The sequence below is a fragment of the Palaemon carinicauda genome, chromosome 19 (genome assembly GCF_036898095.1).
Source record: "Palaemon carinicauda isolate YSFRI2023 chromosome 19, ASM3689809v2, whole genome shotgun sequence".
Classification (NCBI taxonomy): domain Eukaryota; kingdom Metazoa; phylum Arthropoda; class Malacostraca; order Decapoda; family Palaemonidae; genus Palaemon; species Palaemon carinicauda.
Window position 1 is genome coordinate 85,637,301 of NC_090743.1, and position 12,500 is coordinate 85,649,800.

A 12,500-nucleotide genomic window follows, 5' to 3' on the forward strand; every position below is an offset into this window, starting at 1 on the left:
GAAGAAAAAAAAAAAAAAACGCACACCCCTGAATATTCAGCACAAAGTATCCTTTCTCTATATCGTTATACAACTAGACTCTTAGAAAGGCAGTACACTTAAACCAAACACTATCATTAATATCCTCAGTTTGCTCTTCCAAATTTGATTTGCGTTATTATCGTGATGATGATCTTGGTATTCTAAAAGGAATTATTAATCTTCAGGGTTTTGTTGGAATCATTAATTCATTGGTATCATTCATAATATTAGATTTTTTTTTTTTTATTTATTTATTTTTTTTTTTTTTCAACAGAACACATAGTAAGGTTAATTTGAGGGTGCTGAATGTAACTTGGATTTTCTCACACTCAATTTTTTGGGCTTGACCTCCAAATTCTAGAAAAAAAGGGCTGCCATATTTTTGTCTTTAAACATAAGTTAATAATTAATGTAAAGATATTAAATGGGAATATAAGTGTGTCTAGTGAACCGGCAGTGACTTTAGATTATTAATATGAGTTTGTCAAGTTCAAAATAATTATCAGCCATCTTCAGTTTCTAGGTATGAGCCTTTGTGTTTTAGAAAGAAAATGGTCAAAATCTTTACATAACTTTATTATCATTATAATGGTCCAATTCTACTGATTTCAGTAATAAAGATATATTACATTGGACAATTAGATATTTATATTACATTGTGGCGGGATATTACAAAATGCAAACCCCACACTTGATACACACTTTCTGAATATGTCTCACAACACAAACTTTCCCCTTACTTTTACACTAACTGGACCCTTGGAAAGAATGATATTTAAACTAACCTTTTCTCTAACACTATATTTCTTATAACTTGAACCGCAAGCAAAAATCACACAAATCTTTAAACATAAATGAATCATAAACAACTACATCAACAGAAACCAAAAGAAAAACACTAAAAAAGTTCAAAACTAATTTCCTTAAAACAGATAGTTTTTGTTATCATTCTGGTTAATTTAGTTGTTAAGTATGATTTATCTTTTTTATTACCATTACTTATCCTGTATGCATACATTGAGCGAAATCCGGGACCAGTACGTCCTAGATTTTGCTAATGTCGTCTACTGTATTGCAATATTCGTGGTCTTCTTGCAAATACTCAAGACCTTACAATTGCGTCCAGACAGAATGATATTCTTTTGTGATCAGAAACTTTGGTTTCTAATAAGACGCATTTATCTGAACTCCTCATACCTGGTTTTAAGAAGACAATAATGTTGAAACGTGATGCCATCCCTAGGACCAGGGGAATAGCGGTGTATATTAGGACTGAGTACCCTGCTTCTCATAACTCATGCTATGAATGTGATATCATTAGATTCAGGTAATAAAAGTTTGTGGTAGGCATAATATCTTTTATTTTTGTTCAGTCTACCGGAATCCAGACATGGATGATTCTATCTTCGTTTGTCTTACCATTATCGCTAAGATACAAGAAGATGATAGAAAGGCCTCTTTTGTCTTTGTTGGTGATTTCAATGCTCACCATAAGGAGTGATTAAGTTCTGTTTCTCCTACCCATCACCATGGCTTAAGAGCTTTAGACTTTGCCTCTGAATCAGGCAGTGGGCAAACCATGAGTGAAGCTACAAACAGGTCTGGAAACTGCTTGGATCTCATATACACTGACTCCCGTGGCGTTATAACAAGTAAGGTTAGTTCTCCAGTCTGGACATCTGATCATGCCTTGATTTCATTAGTAGTGAAGACAGAGTAGCCGGTTCCTGATGTATCATACTCTTGTAAGATTCATATGAAATCTCAAGCAGACTGGAATGGGATTTTGCATGATCTTTTGGGCTTGAATTGGTCACAATTGTATAGTAGTGTTGATCTTCTTGTCCCTTTGAATGAGAATTTAGAGAACGTAATTGATAGGCATATCCTTTTCGTGTGATAAGGTACAGCCTGAAGGACAAACCATGGTTCAATGATGATTGTCGACGTGCTTATTTGGAATAGCAGGATGCCTATCATCTTTGGAAGGGTAACAGATCAGATTTGACCTGGAATAATTATACTCAGCTTAGAACTTTTGCTCAGAGAGTTTATGCTTCAACTGAAAAGAAATACAATCTAACCATAAAAGAAACTTTCTGCACTCTTTGGTGTAGATGCAATAATTCCTCCTTTACATAAACGAGATGTGTTTGAGAGTAAGCAGAGTAATGAGAAACTCGAAATCTTAATTCTTGTTTTCCTGAGTCTAAACTAACTAGTTTAGCTTTTTGAGCTCGTGAAATTAACCCTGGATAGGTACGCTCCTCGGACACCCCTTTAAGGGTATACTCGGACGCGCGCGACCCCGACGCCAAAAAAAATTCTTGAAAAATCAGTTTTTGCAGTAACCTCCTTTTTTCTTTTGCCAAAAAAAACTTCAATGAATGCTTAAAACAACTGTAAAGATAAATACTACTCATCTGCAGAAAAACTATTTATTATAAATACTTTAAAAAATTAAGTCGAAAAAAAAGACCTTACATAAAAATTCATAAAAAAAAACGTTTATACATATATACACAAATCCTTTTAGGAACTGATTCTTGAATGTTTAGGACACATCTTGATGTATTTTGGATGAAGTCAGACCCATGGAGGTGAAGATCTGAAATGAGAAAAAAAGGGTAACTTTTTTTGGCCAAAAAAATTTGTCCAAATTTCATGAATTTTTTTGGGTACCCAAATGAAATAGGAAGTGGCTAATTTTTTTAGGGAATAAACATATGTTATCCTAAAATAGAAATATGTAAAAAAATCTTCATTATTTTGTAAATTACATTTATATCAGGGGCCATATCTAAAGGTAATTTTTTGAGTACTTAGAAATTTCGTAAAAAAATACATATATTTAATGTATAATATGATATTTATGCAGGTAAAAATATACCAAAATATCACAAATTCTATAGGGAACAAGAATATATATAGATAGGGCAACTTACGCTTCGGATATGTCCACAAAATGGCCACCAACCACACTGACTCAGACTCCCTAATCTGCCAATTGAAATGTAGGAAGGGTATGTCAATTTCAAGGTGTTATTTACTAATCTAATTATTCTTGGATATGCATAAAAATTGTATGGTGGGTTGCTGCATAATTGTGAATTATTTTACGACTATAAAATTAAAATTCTGACCCAAAAAAATTTTTTTTAAGGGAAATAAAATCGAAAAAAAAAATGTAAAACAATATAATATTTTAGCTAAAAAAATTTGATGATATTCAATCAAAAAAGAAGTAAACAAAATTTTCCGACAAATAAACATCTAGAGGAATCATTACTCTGTGATAGTTCCTTAGTACGTAGTAATTTTGAAAGAAATGAGAAAAAACGAAAAAGTGGCAATCGCAGGAAAATCGAACACATACCTATATATACGCCATATCTGGCTAAAAATAAAGATAGGCATGGGTAGCCAGATCATCTAGAAACACTTTCCAACACTATAAAAATACAAGTTTTGCGACACTACTTGCCAATTCCTTACGGTAACATGACTAAGCAAAAAAATGCAAAACAAATAAAAAGGGGTACTCGATGAAAAATGGCAACGAGCTAATGGTGGGCATTTCAGAAAAAAAAAATTTCAGCCACGTGCTAGGCAAACCATCAAGGCACATTTTCCGACAAATAAACATCTAAATGAATCATTACTCTGTGATAGTTCCTTAGTACGTAGTAATTTTGAAAGAAATGGGAAAAAACGAAAAAATGGCAATCACAGGAAAATTGAACACATACCTATATATGTGCCATATCTGGCTAAAAAAAAAAATAGGCATGGGTAGCCAGATCATCTAGAAAAACTTTCCAACACTATAAAAATATAAGTTTTGCGACACTTCTTGCCAATTCCTTACGGTAACATGACTAAGTAAAAAAATGAAAAACAAATAAAAAGGGGCACTCGCGGAAAAATGGCCAACATTTTATTATACGCATTTCAGAAAAAAAAATTTCAGCCACGTGCTAGGCAAACCATCAAGGCACATTTTCCGACAAATTAACATCTAAATGAATCATTACTCTGTGATAGCTCCTTAGTACGTAGTAATTTTGAAAGAAATGGGAAAAAACGAAAAAATGGCAATCACAGGAAAATCGAACACATACCTATATATGTGCCATATCTGGCTAAAAAAAAAATAGGCATGGGTAGCCAGATCATCTAGAAACACTTTCCAACACTATAAAAATATAAGTTTTGCGACACTTCTTGCCAATTCCTTACGGTAACATGACTAAGTAAAAAAATGAAAAACAAATAAAAAGGGGCACTCGCGGAAAAATGGCCAACATTTTATTATACGCATTTCAGAAGAAAAAAATTTCAGCCACGTGCTAGGCAAACCATCAAGGCACATTTTCCGACAAATTAACATCTAAATGAATCATTACTCTGTGATAGCTCCTTAGTACGTAGTAATTTTGAAAGAAATGGGAAAAAACGAAAAAATGGCAATCACAGGAAAATCGAACACATACCTATATATACGCTATATCTGGCTAAAAAAAAAATAGGCATGGGTAGCCAGATCATCTAGAAACACTTTCCAACACTATAAAAATATAAGTTTTGCGACACTACTTGCCAATTCCTTACGGTAACATGACTAAGCAAAAAAATGCCAAACAAATAAAAAGGGGCACTTGCGGAAAAATGCCCAACATTCTAATATACGGCATCTCAGATAAAAAAAAAAGACATGCACGTGTTAGCCCAACCATCAAGGCACACTTTCTAACACATAAACATGAAAAAAAAAATCAATAATATACGGCAATTCCTTACTACGTAGTAAATTTTTACAAATATTGAAAAAAAACAGAAATTGGCAACCGCAGTTAAATACCCAATATACCAATAACTACGTCGTATCTGACAAAAACAAAGTCACGCATGGGTAGCCAGATCATCTAGACACACTTTCCAACACTAAAAAAGCAAAAGTTTTACGACACTATTTGGCAATATCTTACGGAAAAATGACTTGGCAAAAAAATGAAAAAAAAATGAAAAAGGGGCACTCGCGGTAAAATGCCCAACATTCTAATATACGGCATCTCAGATTAAAAAAAAAACATGCACGTGTTAGCCCAACCATCAAGGCACACTTTCTAACACATAAACATGAAAAAAAAAATCAATAATATACGGCAATTCCTTACTACGTAGTAAATTTTTACAAATATTGAAAAAAAACAGAAATTGGCAACCGCAGTTAAATACCCAATATACCAATAACTACGTCGTATCTGACAAAAACAAAGTCACGCATGGGTAGCCAGATCATCTAGACACACTTTCCAACACTAAAAAAGCAAAAGTTTTACGACACTATTTGGCAATATCTTACAGAAAAATGACTTGGCAAAAAAATGAAAAAAATGAAAAAGGGGCACTCGTGGTAAATGGTCCTCGTGGAGATGAACGACATTTTAACTAAAAAAAAAATCATGCACATGGTAGCCAAACAATCCACCAAGACTTTCCACAACTGATAACCTATACAAGTTGCACCATTCTACGACAATTTCATAATACGTAATAACTTTGATAATTATGCAAATTACCTTAGAAGGGTAAACTCGGTCGCGCTCGACCCCGATGCGTCTCAGAAATCGGGGAAGGAGTACAGCTACAGCAATGCACATCTGGACACTACTAGAGCGTGTAGGCGAGACACCTACTGCAGGTCGATCACCCACAAATTCAGTCACGGGGGTGAGTCACGTGAGAAAAACCTCTTTTTTTTTTACGCTCGGGGTCGCGGACGACCCACCGTACCGTTCCAGGGTTAAAGCTCTGCTGATGGACCTTGATGCATATGGAGGTATAGACCCAAATGGTTTATTTATCTATTTATTTTCTTTTTTTTTCTTTTATAAAGACTGCAGATTTTTTACGTCCAAAGTTATCTGTTATTTGGTCAGGTTAGCAAGAAGAGGAGCTTTCAGCACTTGTTGTAGAATTGGTAATGTTACTTCACTATGTAAATATATTTTTGGTAGATCAATTATAACTGATTACCGCTCAATTTCCATAATTCAGATTTTATCTGAAGTGTTTGAATGTCTTTTGCTGAAACGTCTTAAGTGGTTTGTTGAAGGTAATCATCTGTTCCCTAGTTTTCAATTTGGTTTTCGTAAAGTTCTTGGAGCATGAGATGCCCTTCTTACAATCTCCAATGCTCTACAGAAATCCTTTGATTATGGTCAGGTCGATGGCACTACCAAGACCAGAGAAAAACTTTTAAATTTTGGTTTTTCTTTCTCCTAGAAGAGCTGCTTGCCATAGCTGAAAATTCTCTTCTACCTTTATCAAGAGGAAAGTAGCCATTGAACAATTACATTGAAATAGTTAACCCTTTGAGTGAAGAAGAATTGTTTGGTAATCTAACTGTTGTCAGGTGTATGAGGACAGAGGAGAATGTCTTAAGAATAGGCTAAATTATTTGGTGTATGTGTAGGCAAAGACAAACTGATCCTTAACCAGAGAGAGGTATTTAATGTAGTACTGTCTGGCCAGTCAAAGGACTTAATGACTCTCTAGAGGTAGTATCTTAACTGGTGGCTGGTGCCCTGGCCAACTTACTCCCTTGGGAGACCTCCCCTTCTGTGTATGTTACATGGACAACATACTTGTGTTTTCTTCCTCCGCCACCTACAATAAAGCTGTCTTTTAGTCTAGTAAGACAAGTGTACCTTTGGTGCCAACGAAGTATATTTATTAGGGCACTGCATCACTCCCGAAGGAGTCCACTCCCTACCAGAGAAGTAGCAGCCGTTCAGAACTTCCCCATGCTCGCGACCATTAGAGCGCTTTATGAATTATTGGATATGATTAACTATTATCACCGTTTCCTGTCAGCCCTTGCAGCCACTCTTTCCCCCCTCAACACCCCCCTCAAGGGCCAATTGAAAAGACCTTAAGTTTGGTACCCTTCAAGAAGCGTCATTCTACAATGCAAAGAAGGCCATAAAAAATGCTTCTGCTCTATCTTTTCCTGTTCTACATGCACTTCTCCTTCTCTCTGCTGAGGCCAGAAACGTCGCTATTGGGTCAGTTCTCGATCAGTTTGCCACGCCCATTGGCCTTCTTCAGTAGAAAGGCAGAATCCAGCTACTCTACCTTCAACCGTAAATTTTTGGCAGTGCACCTGGCTGTCAGCCACTTTTGCCACTTCTTGGAAGACAGACCCTTCACCCTTCGCTCGGACCACATGCCTCTGGTGCACGCTTTCACTAAATAATCCGACAGCTGGTCCAATGGCTGTTCATCTGTCAACACTGACATCTCTCCGCTATGGCTAAAGACGATTGTACCCTTCAATGCTTCCCTGGGAAAATGAATTCTGTTGCTGATGCCCTGTCAATAAACATATTGGCTGCCACTCACCTGAGATTGGATTACAACTCCTTGGCAGAAGCTTAACAAAAAGATCCAAAGTTCCAAGCATGTAGGACATCCTGTACATCCCTCCGTTGGGAGGACGTCCCACTCGATAACTCCAACGCCACCCTTCTTTGTGAGGTCCGTAAGGTAAACCTAGACCGAGGATACCTTCTCCCATGCAGCGACAGGTGTTTGATTTCATTCAGGGTCTTTCACATTCTCACGCCGTTCTACTGCACAGTTACTGATGATGAAGCCTATTTGGCATGGCATTACTAATGATGCTAAGGATTGGCTCTGCGCCTGTACTTCATGCCATTCCTCAAAAGTACATTGACACACAGATTCAGGAGTTGGCGCCTTTCCTCAATCTCACTGTTGGTTTGCCAACAATTCCTTCCATCGACATAGTTGGGCCCCTACCTCCATCACAAGGACATCTTTACCTGTTTACTGTTATTGACGACTCCACTCATTGGCCTGAAGCCATTCCCATGGAAACAGCAAAGTCTATCTCATATATTTTTGTCTTACTCATAGGATGGATAGCAAGATTTGGTATCCCTGAGCATATTACTTCTGATAGGGGAACTACTTTCACCTCTCAATTCTGGACATCATTTGCAAACCTCCAAGAGAATCACCCACCATCAAACAACCATCTACAACCCAGCTGCCAACGGAATGGTTGAACATTTTCATCACACCCTCAAAGCAGCCTTGATGTCCCGCTACAAGGACTCCAAATAGTTTACCCAGCTTCCATGGGTCGTCCTGGGACTAAGGACAACTCCTAAAGACACCCTGGATTTCTCGGCAGCAGAAATGGTGTATGGAGACCTGTTGGTCGTCCCTGCAGAGTTTTTTCTGTCTGCAACCTCCTCCGACAATTTCCAGTGGCTACTTCAGGTTTTGGGAAAATTTATTCCATGTCACCAGACTTGCAAGCCACTAGCTAAGCCACACATACCAGCAGATCTCTACTCGGTAATGCACATTTTCCTGCACAACGACAATAGCAAGCCAAAACTAACGAACCCTTACATGGGCCCTTTCCTCCTGTTCCGTCATACGCTGAAAGCATTTTTGATTAACGTGCGTGGTAAAGAAGACTAGGTCTTCATTGATCACTTGAAACTAGAATATCTCTTGCCAGATGATCCTCTTATAGTACGGCTCACAAGAGCGATGCTCCCTATTTCACATGTAGGGTTTTTTTTGGAGGGAAGCCATGTACAGTGCTTGTTTCATACACGCTCTTACACTGTAACGATTTTGATTGTTATCTTTTTACTCGCTCTTCCCTTAATAAACCAAACTGTATAAACTTAATAGTTCAAGCCTAATGTTGTTTGAATTTTAGTGATGTTCTTGCTCACAAGTCATAGTATTTAAGCTCGATGTCTGTTTAATAATGTCTAGTTGCATTCACCTCGCGTCTCAGTTATCACCATACCGGCGCATCGCACACTACTTTTATCCTATCCTCAACATCAGCCTCACTTCCTCCTTGAGGACTTATAGCCGAATCCATTTATCTAAATTGTTCTACTTGTTTTATAATCGAGCCACTACTTTGATGTATGGTTATCCCGACCCTACTTTCCTTACAGTTCCCTATGGTTTCAGTCTTATCCTCCTCTCACCAAAGTTTCTTGCCAATTTTCTACCCTTCCTAGGAAGTCTACCTCATTTTCATCACTTATTGGTCCCACCAATGCTTATCTTATTTCAGCACTAGTGGGTTTTTCCCACTAGTTTCCACTTGTTTCTTCTACACCCATTTCTTTAATGGACCTCAAGATATTTCCACCACTGTTACCCTTTTCAATCTCTAAGTTCAACGTTTCCAGTCGTCTCTCTCACAATCCTCTTGAGTTACTTACCCTTTTCTGGTTTAAGGTACCAAACCTTAATTCTATATCTACTCTTTCTCTTTGAGGGTTTTTAACCTTTCATTTTAAAATCCATCAGCCTGAATCTATGATGCTTCCCCCAAAACCACTTTGCAGGTCATCACATTGTTTTTTTGTCCCATTCATCCACATTCATAGGTTATCAGGTGCTTATCCAATTTTTGAAACCAGGTGTTCATACAAGCCAATTCAAAACTCCCCAACTTCATTTTTACTTCCAAACCCATGTACTCCATGTACCTCCTAATAACCATTCCTTCACTTCCCCACTCTGTCTTATATATCTGCATCTGTGATTGATTTCTCTTTCTCTTTAACTGTTATAGTAACTGTCTCGTACTCTTGTCGAAACAGTGCTTTTTCTTTTTGCTGACAGCGCATCTGGGGGACATATACTTTACTAATATTTACCATTTGATAGACTATTATCATTTGAATCGGTAAGAGGCTATCATTCATTCTCTTCACTTTTACACATTTTTCCTTCCAGTAATAACATATTGTAAGCCCAACTCAATTTTTTGGTTCACTCCCGTGACATGCTGTTGTGACGATGCCGAGAGAAAGGTTGTGACTCAAAGGCAGGAAGCAATCAACTGAGTAACTTTATTAAAGAACACTCTCCTTTCTATACAAAACCTCAAGGCAACAGGAATTTTCATGTTCACAAGACAGACAATGTTACAGAGGAAACACGCAGACATGTTTATTCTGGTTCTTTTTAGAGCGAGGGAAGAGCGCAGATACAAGTATAATATATACAAAATAATTTATGTACGATCGTGTGACACACGGTTGGTACATGGCTCCCCCCCTAAAAATGACATACTGTAAATGTTAAATAGGGCGCCCTGATCTAGAGAGGCGAACTGTAGGCTGGTCATCTGGCAGGAGATAAGCAGGTTTTAGACGATCAATGGAGACCCAGTCTTCTTTGCCACGAATGTTTAGGAGGAATGCTTTCGGACTGCGTCGGATTACAAGGAAAGGGTCCGTGAAAGGGGGCGTTAGCGGTGGCTTGCTAGTGTCGTTGCGCAGGAAGATGTGCATTGCAGAGTGCAAGTCTGTCAGTATGTGATGCTTCGCAGGGGGCTTGTAAGTCTGGCGGCATGGAGTAAATTTTCCCACGATATGACGTATGCGCTGGAGATCGTCGGCAGGGACGACCAACGGGTCGCCATACACCATTTCAGCTGCCGAGACGTCGAGGGCGTCTTTAGGAGTGGTCCTTAGTCACAGGAGGACCCAGGGAAGCTGAGTAAACCAGTTGCAATCCTTGCAGCGGGACATCAAAGCTGCTTTGAGGGTGCAATGAAACCGTTCAACCATTCCAATGGCAGCGGGGTTGTAGGCCGTTGTCTGGTGTAGTGTGATGCCCAGAAGATTCGCTAATGACGTCCACAATTGAGAGGTGAAGTTGGTTCCCCTGTCAGAAGTAATATGCTCAGGGATACCGAATCTTGAAATCCATCCAGAGAGTAAGGCAGATGTACATGAGGCAGACGTTGCAGTTTCCATGGGAATGGCTTCAGGCCAACGAGTGGAGCGGTCGATGACGGTAAACTGGTAACGATGTCCTTGTGATGTGGGTAGGGGGTCTACAACGTCAACGTGAATGTGTGCGAAACGACACTGAGGTTGAGGAAAGGTGCCCATTCCTGAATCCGTGTGTCGATGTACTTTGGAAGTTTGGCAAGAAGTACAGGCGCGGACCCAATCCTTGGCATCCTTAGAAATGCCGTGCCAAATGAACTCTGCCTTCAGCAGCTGTGCAGTAGAACGGCACGAGGGATGTGAAAGGCCGTGAATGAAATCAAACACCTGTTGGCGCATGGGAGCAGGAATCCAAGGTCGCGGTCTACCAGTACTGACGTCACAGAGGAGGGTGGTGTTGGAGTCTTCGAGGGGGAAGTCTTCCCAACGGAGGGACTTGCAGGATGTCCTACATGCTTGATACTCTGGATCCTGTCGTTGGGCTTAAGCCATGGCGTTGTAATCCAATCCAAGTTGAACGGCAGCCGACATGTTTCTTGACAGGGCATCGGCAACGGGATTCATTTTCCCAGGGACGTATTGAAGGGTGCAATTTTATTCAGCCACGGCGGAGAGATGTCGGCGTTGCCGGGCACCAGAGGCATGTGGTCTGTGCGAATGACAAAGGCTGTACCTTCTAAGAAATGGCGAAAGTGATGGACAGCCAAGTGCACCGCCAGCAATTCTCGATCGAAGGTAGAATAACCCAATTCTGCTTGGACAGTTTTCTGCTGAAGAAGGCCAATGGGCGGGGTGAGCTGTTGACCACCTGCTCGAGTACTGCCCCAATAGCGACGTCGCTGGAATCGGTGGAGAGAAGGAGAGGGGCATGTGGGATAGGAAAAGTGAGAGCCACAACAGTTGATAGGGCCTTCTTTGCATTGCAGAAGGCTGCTTCTTAAAGGGGATCCCACTTCAGGTCCTTTGGCTTGCCCTTGAGGGAGGCGTAGAGGGGAGCAAGAGTGGTGGCAATGGCTGGCAGAAAACGGTGATAATAGTTGATCATGCCCAAGAATTCCTGCAGAGCTTTGACGGTCGAGGGCGCGGGGAAGTTCTGAACGGCTGCTACCTTCTCAGGGAGGGGGTGGACTCCTTCAGGAGTGATGCGGTGCCCTAAGAACGACACTTCGTTGGCGCCAAAGGTACACTTGTCGTACCGGACTACAAGGCCGTTTTGTTGCAGGCGGTCGAGCACAATGCACAGGTGACGGAGGTGTTCCTCTTTTGAGGAGGAGAACACAAGTATGTCGTCCACATAACATACACAAAGAGGGAGGTCCCCTAAGATGCCATCCATGAGACGTTGAAACGTGGCCCCAGCATTACGAAGGCCAAAACAGGAGTAATTGAAGGTGTATGTACCAAACGGAGTGGTGATGGCGGTCTTGGGGATGTCTTCTGGGTTCATAGGCACCTGATAATACCCCTTCAGGAGGTCGAGCGTAGAGAAAACCTTCGCTTTGTGCAGGTAGGAGGTAACGTAGGCAATGTTTGGAGGGGGTAGTGATCTGGTTCATTTTGCATGTTCAGGCGCCTGTAATCCCCGCACGGACGGAGAGAGCCGTCTTTCTTCAGAACGATGTGTAAGGGTGACGAGCAAGGGCTGGAGGCCTTTTGGCAAAGGCC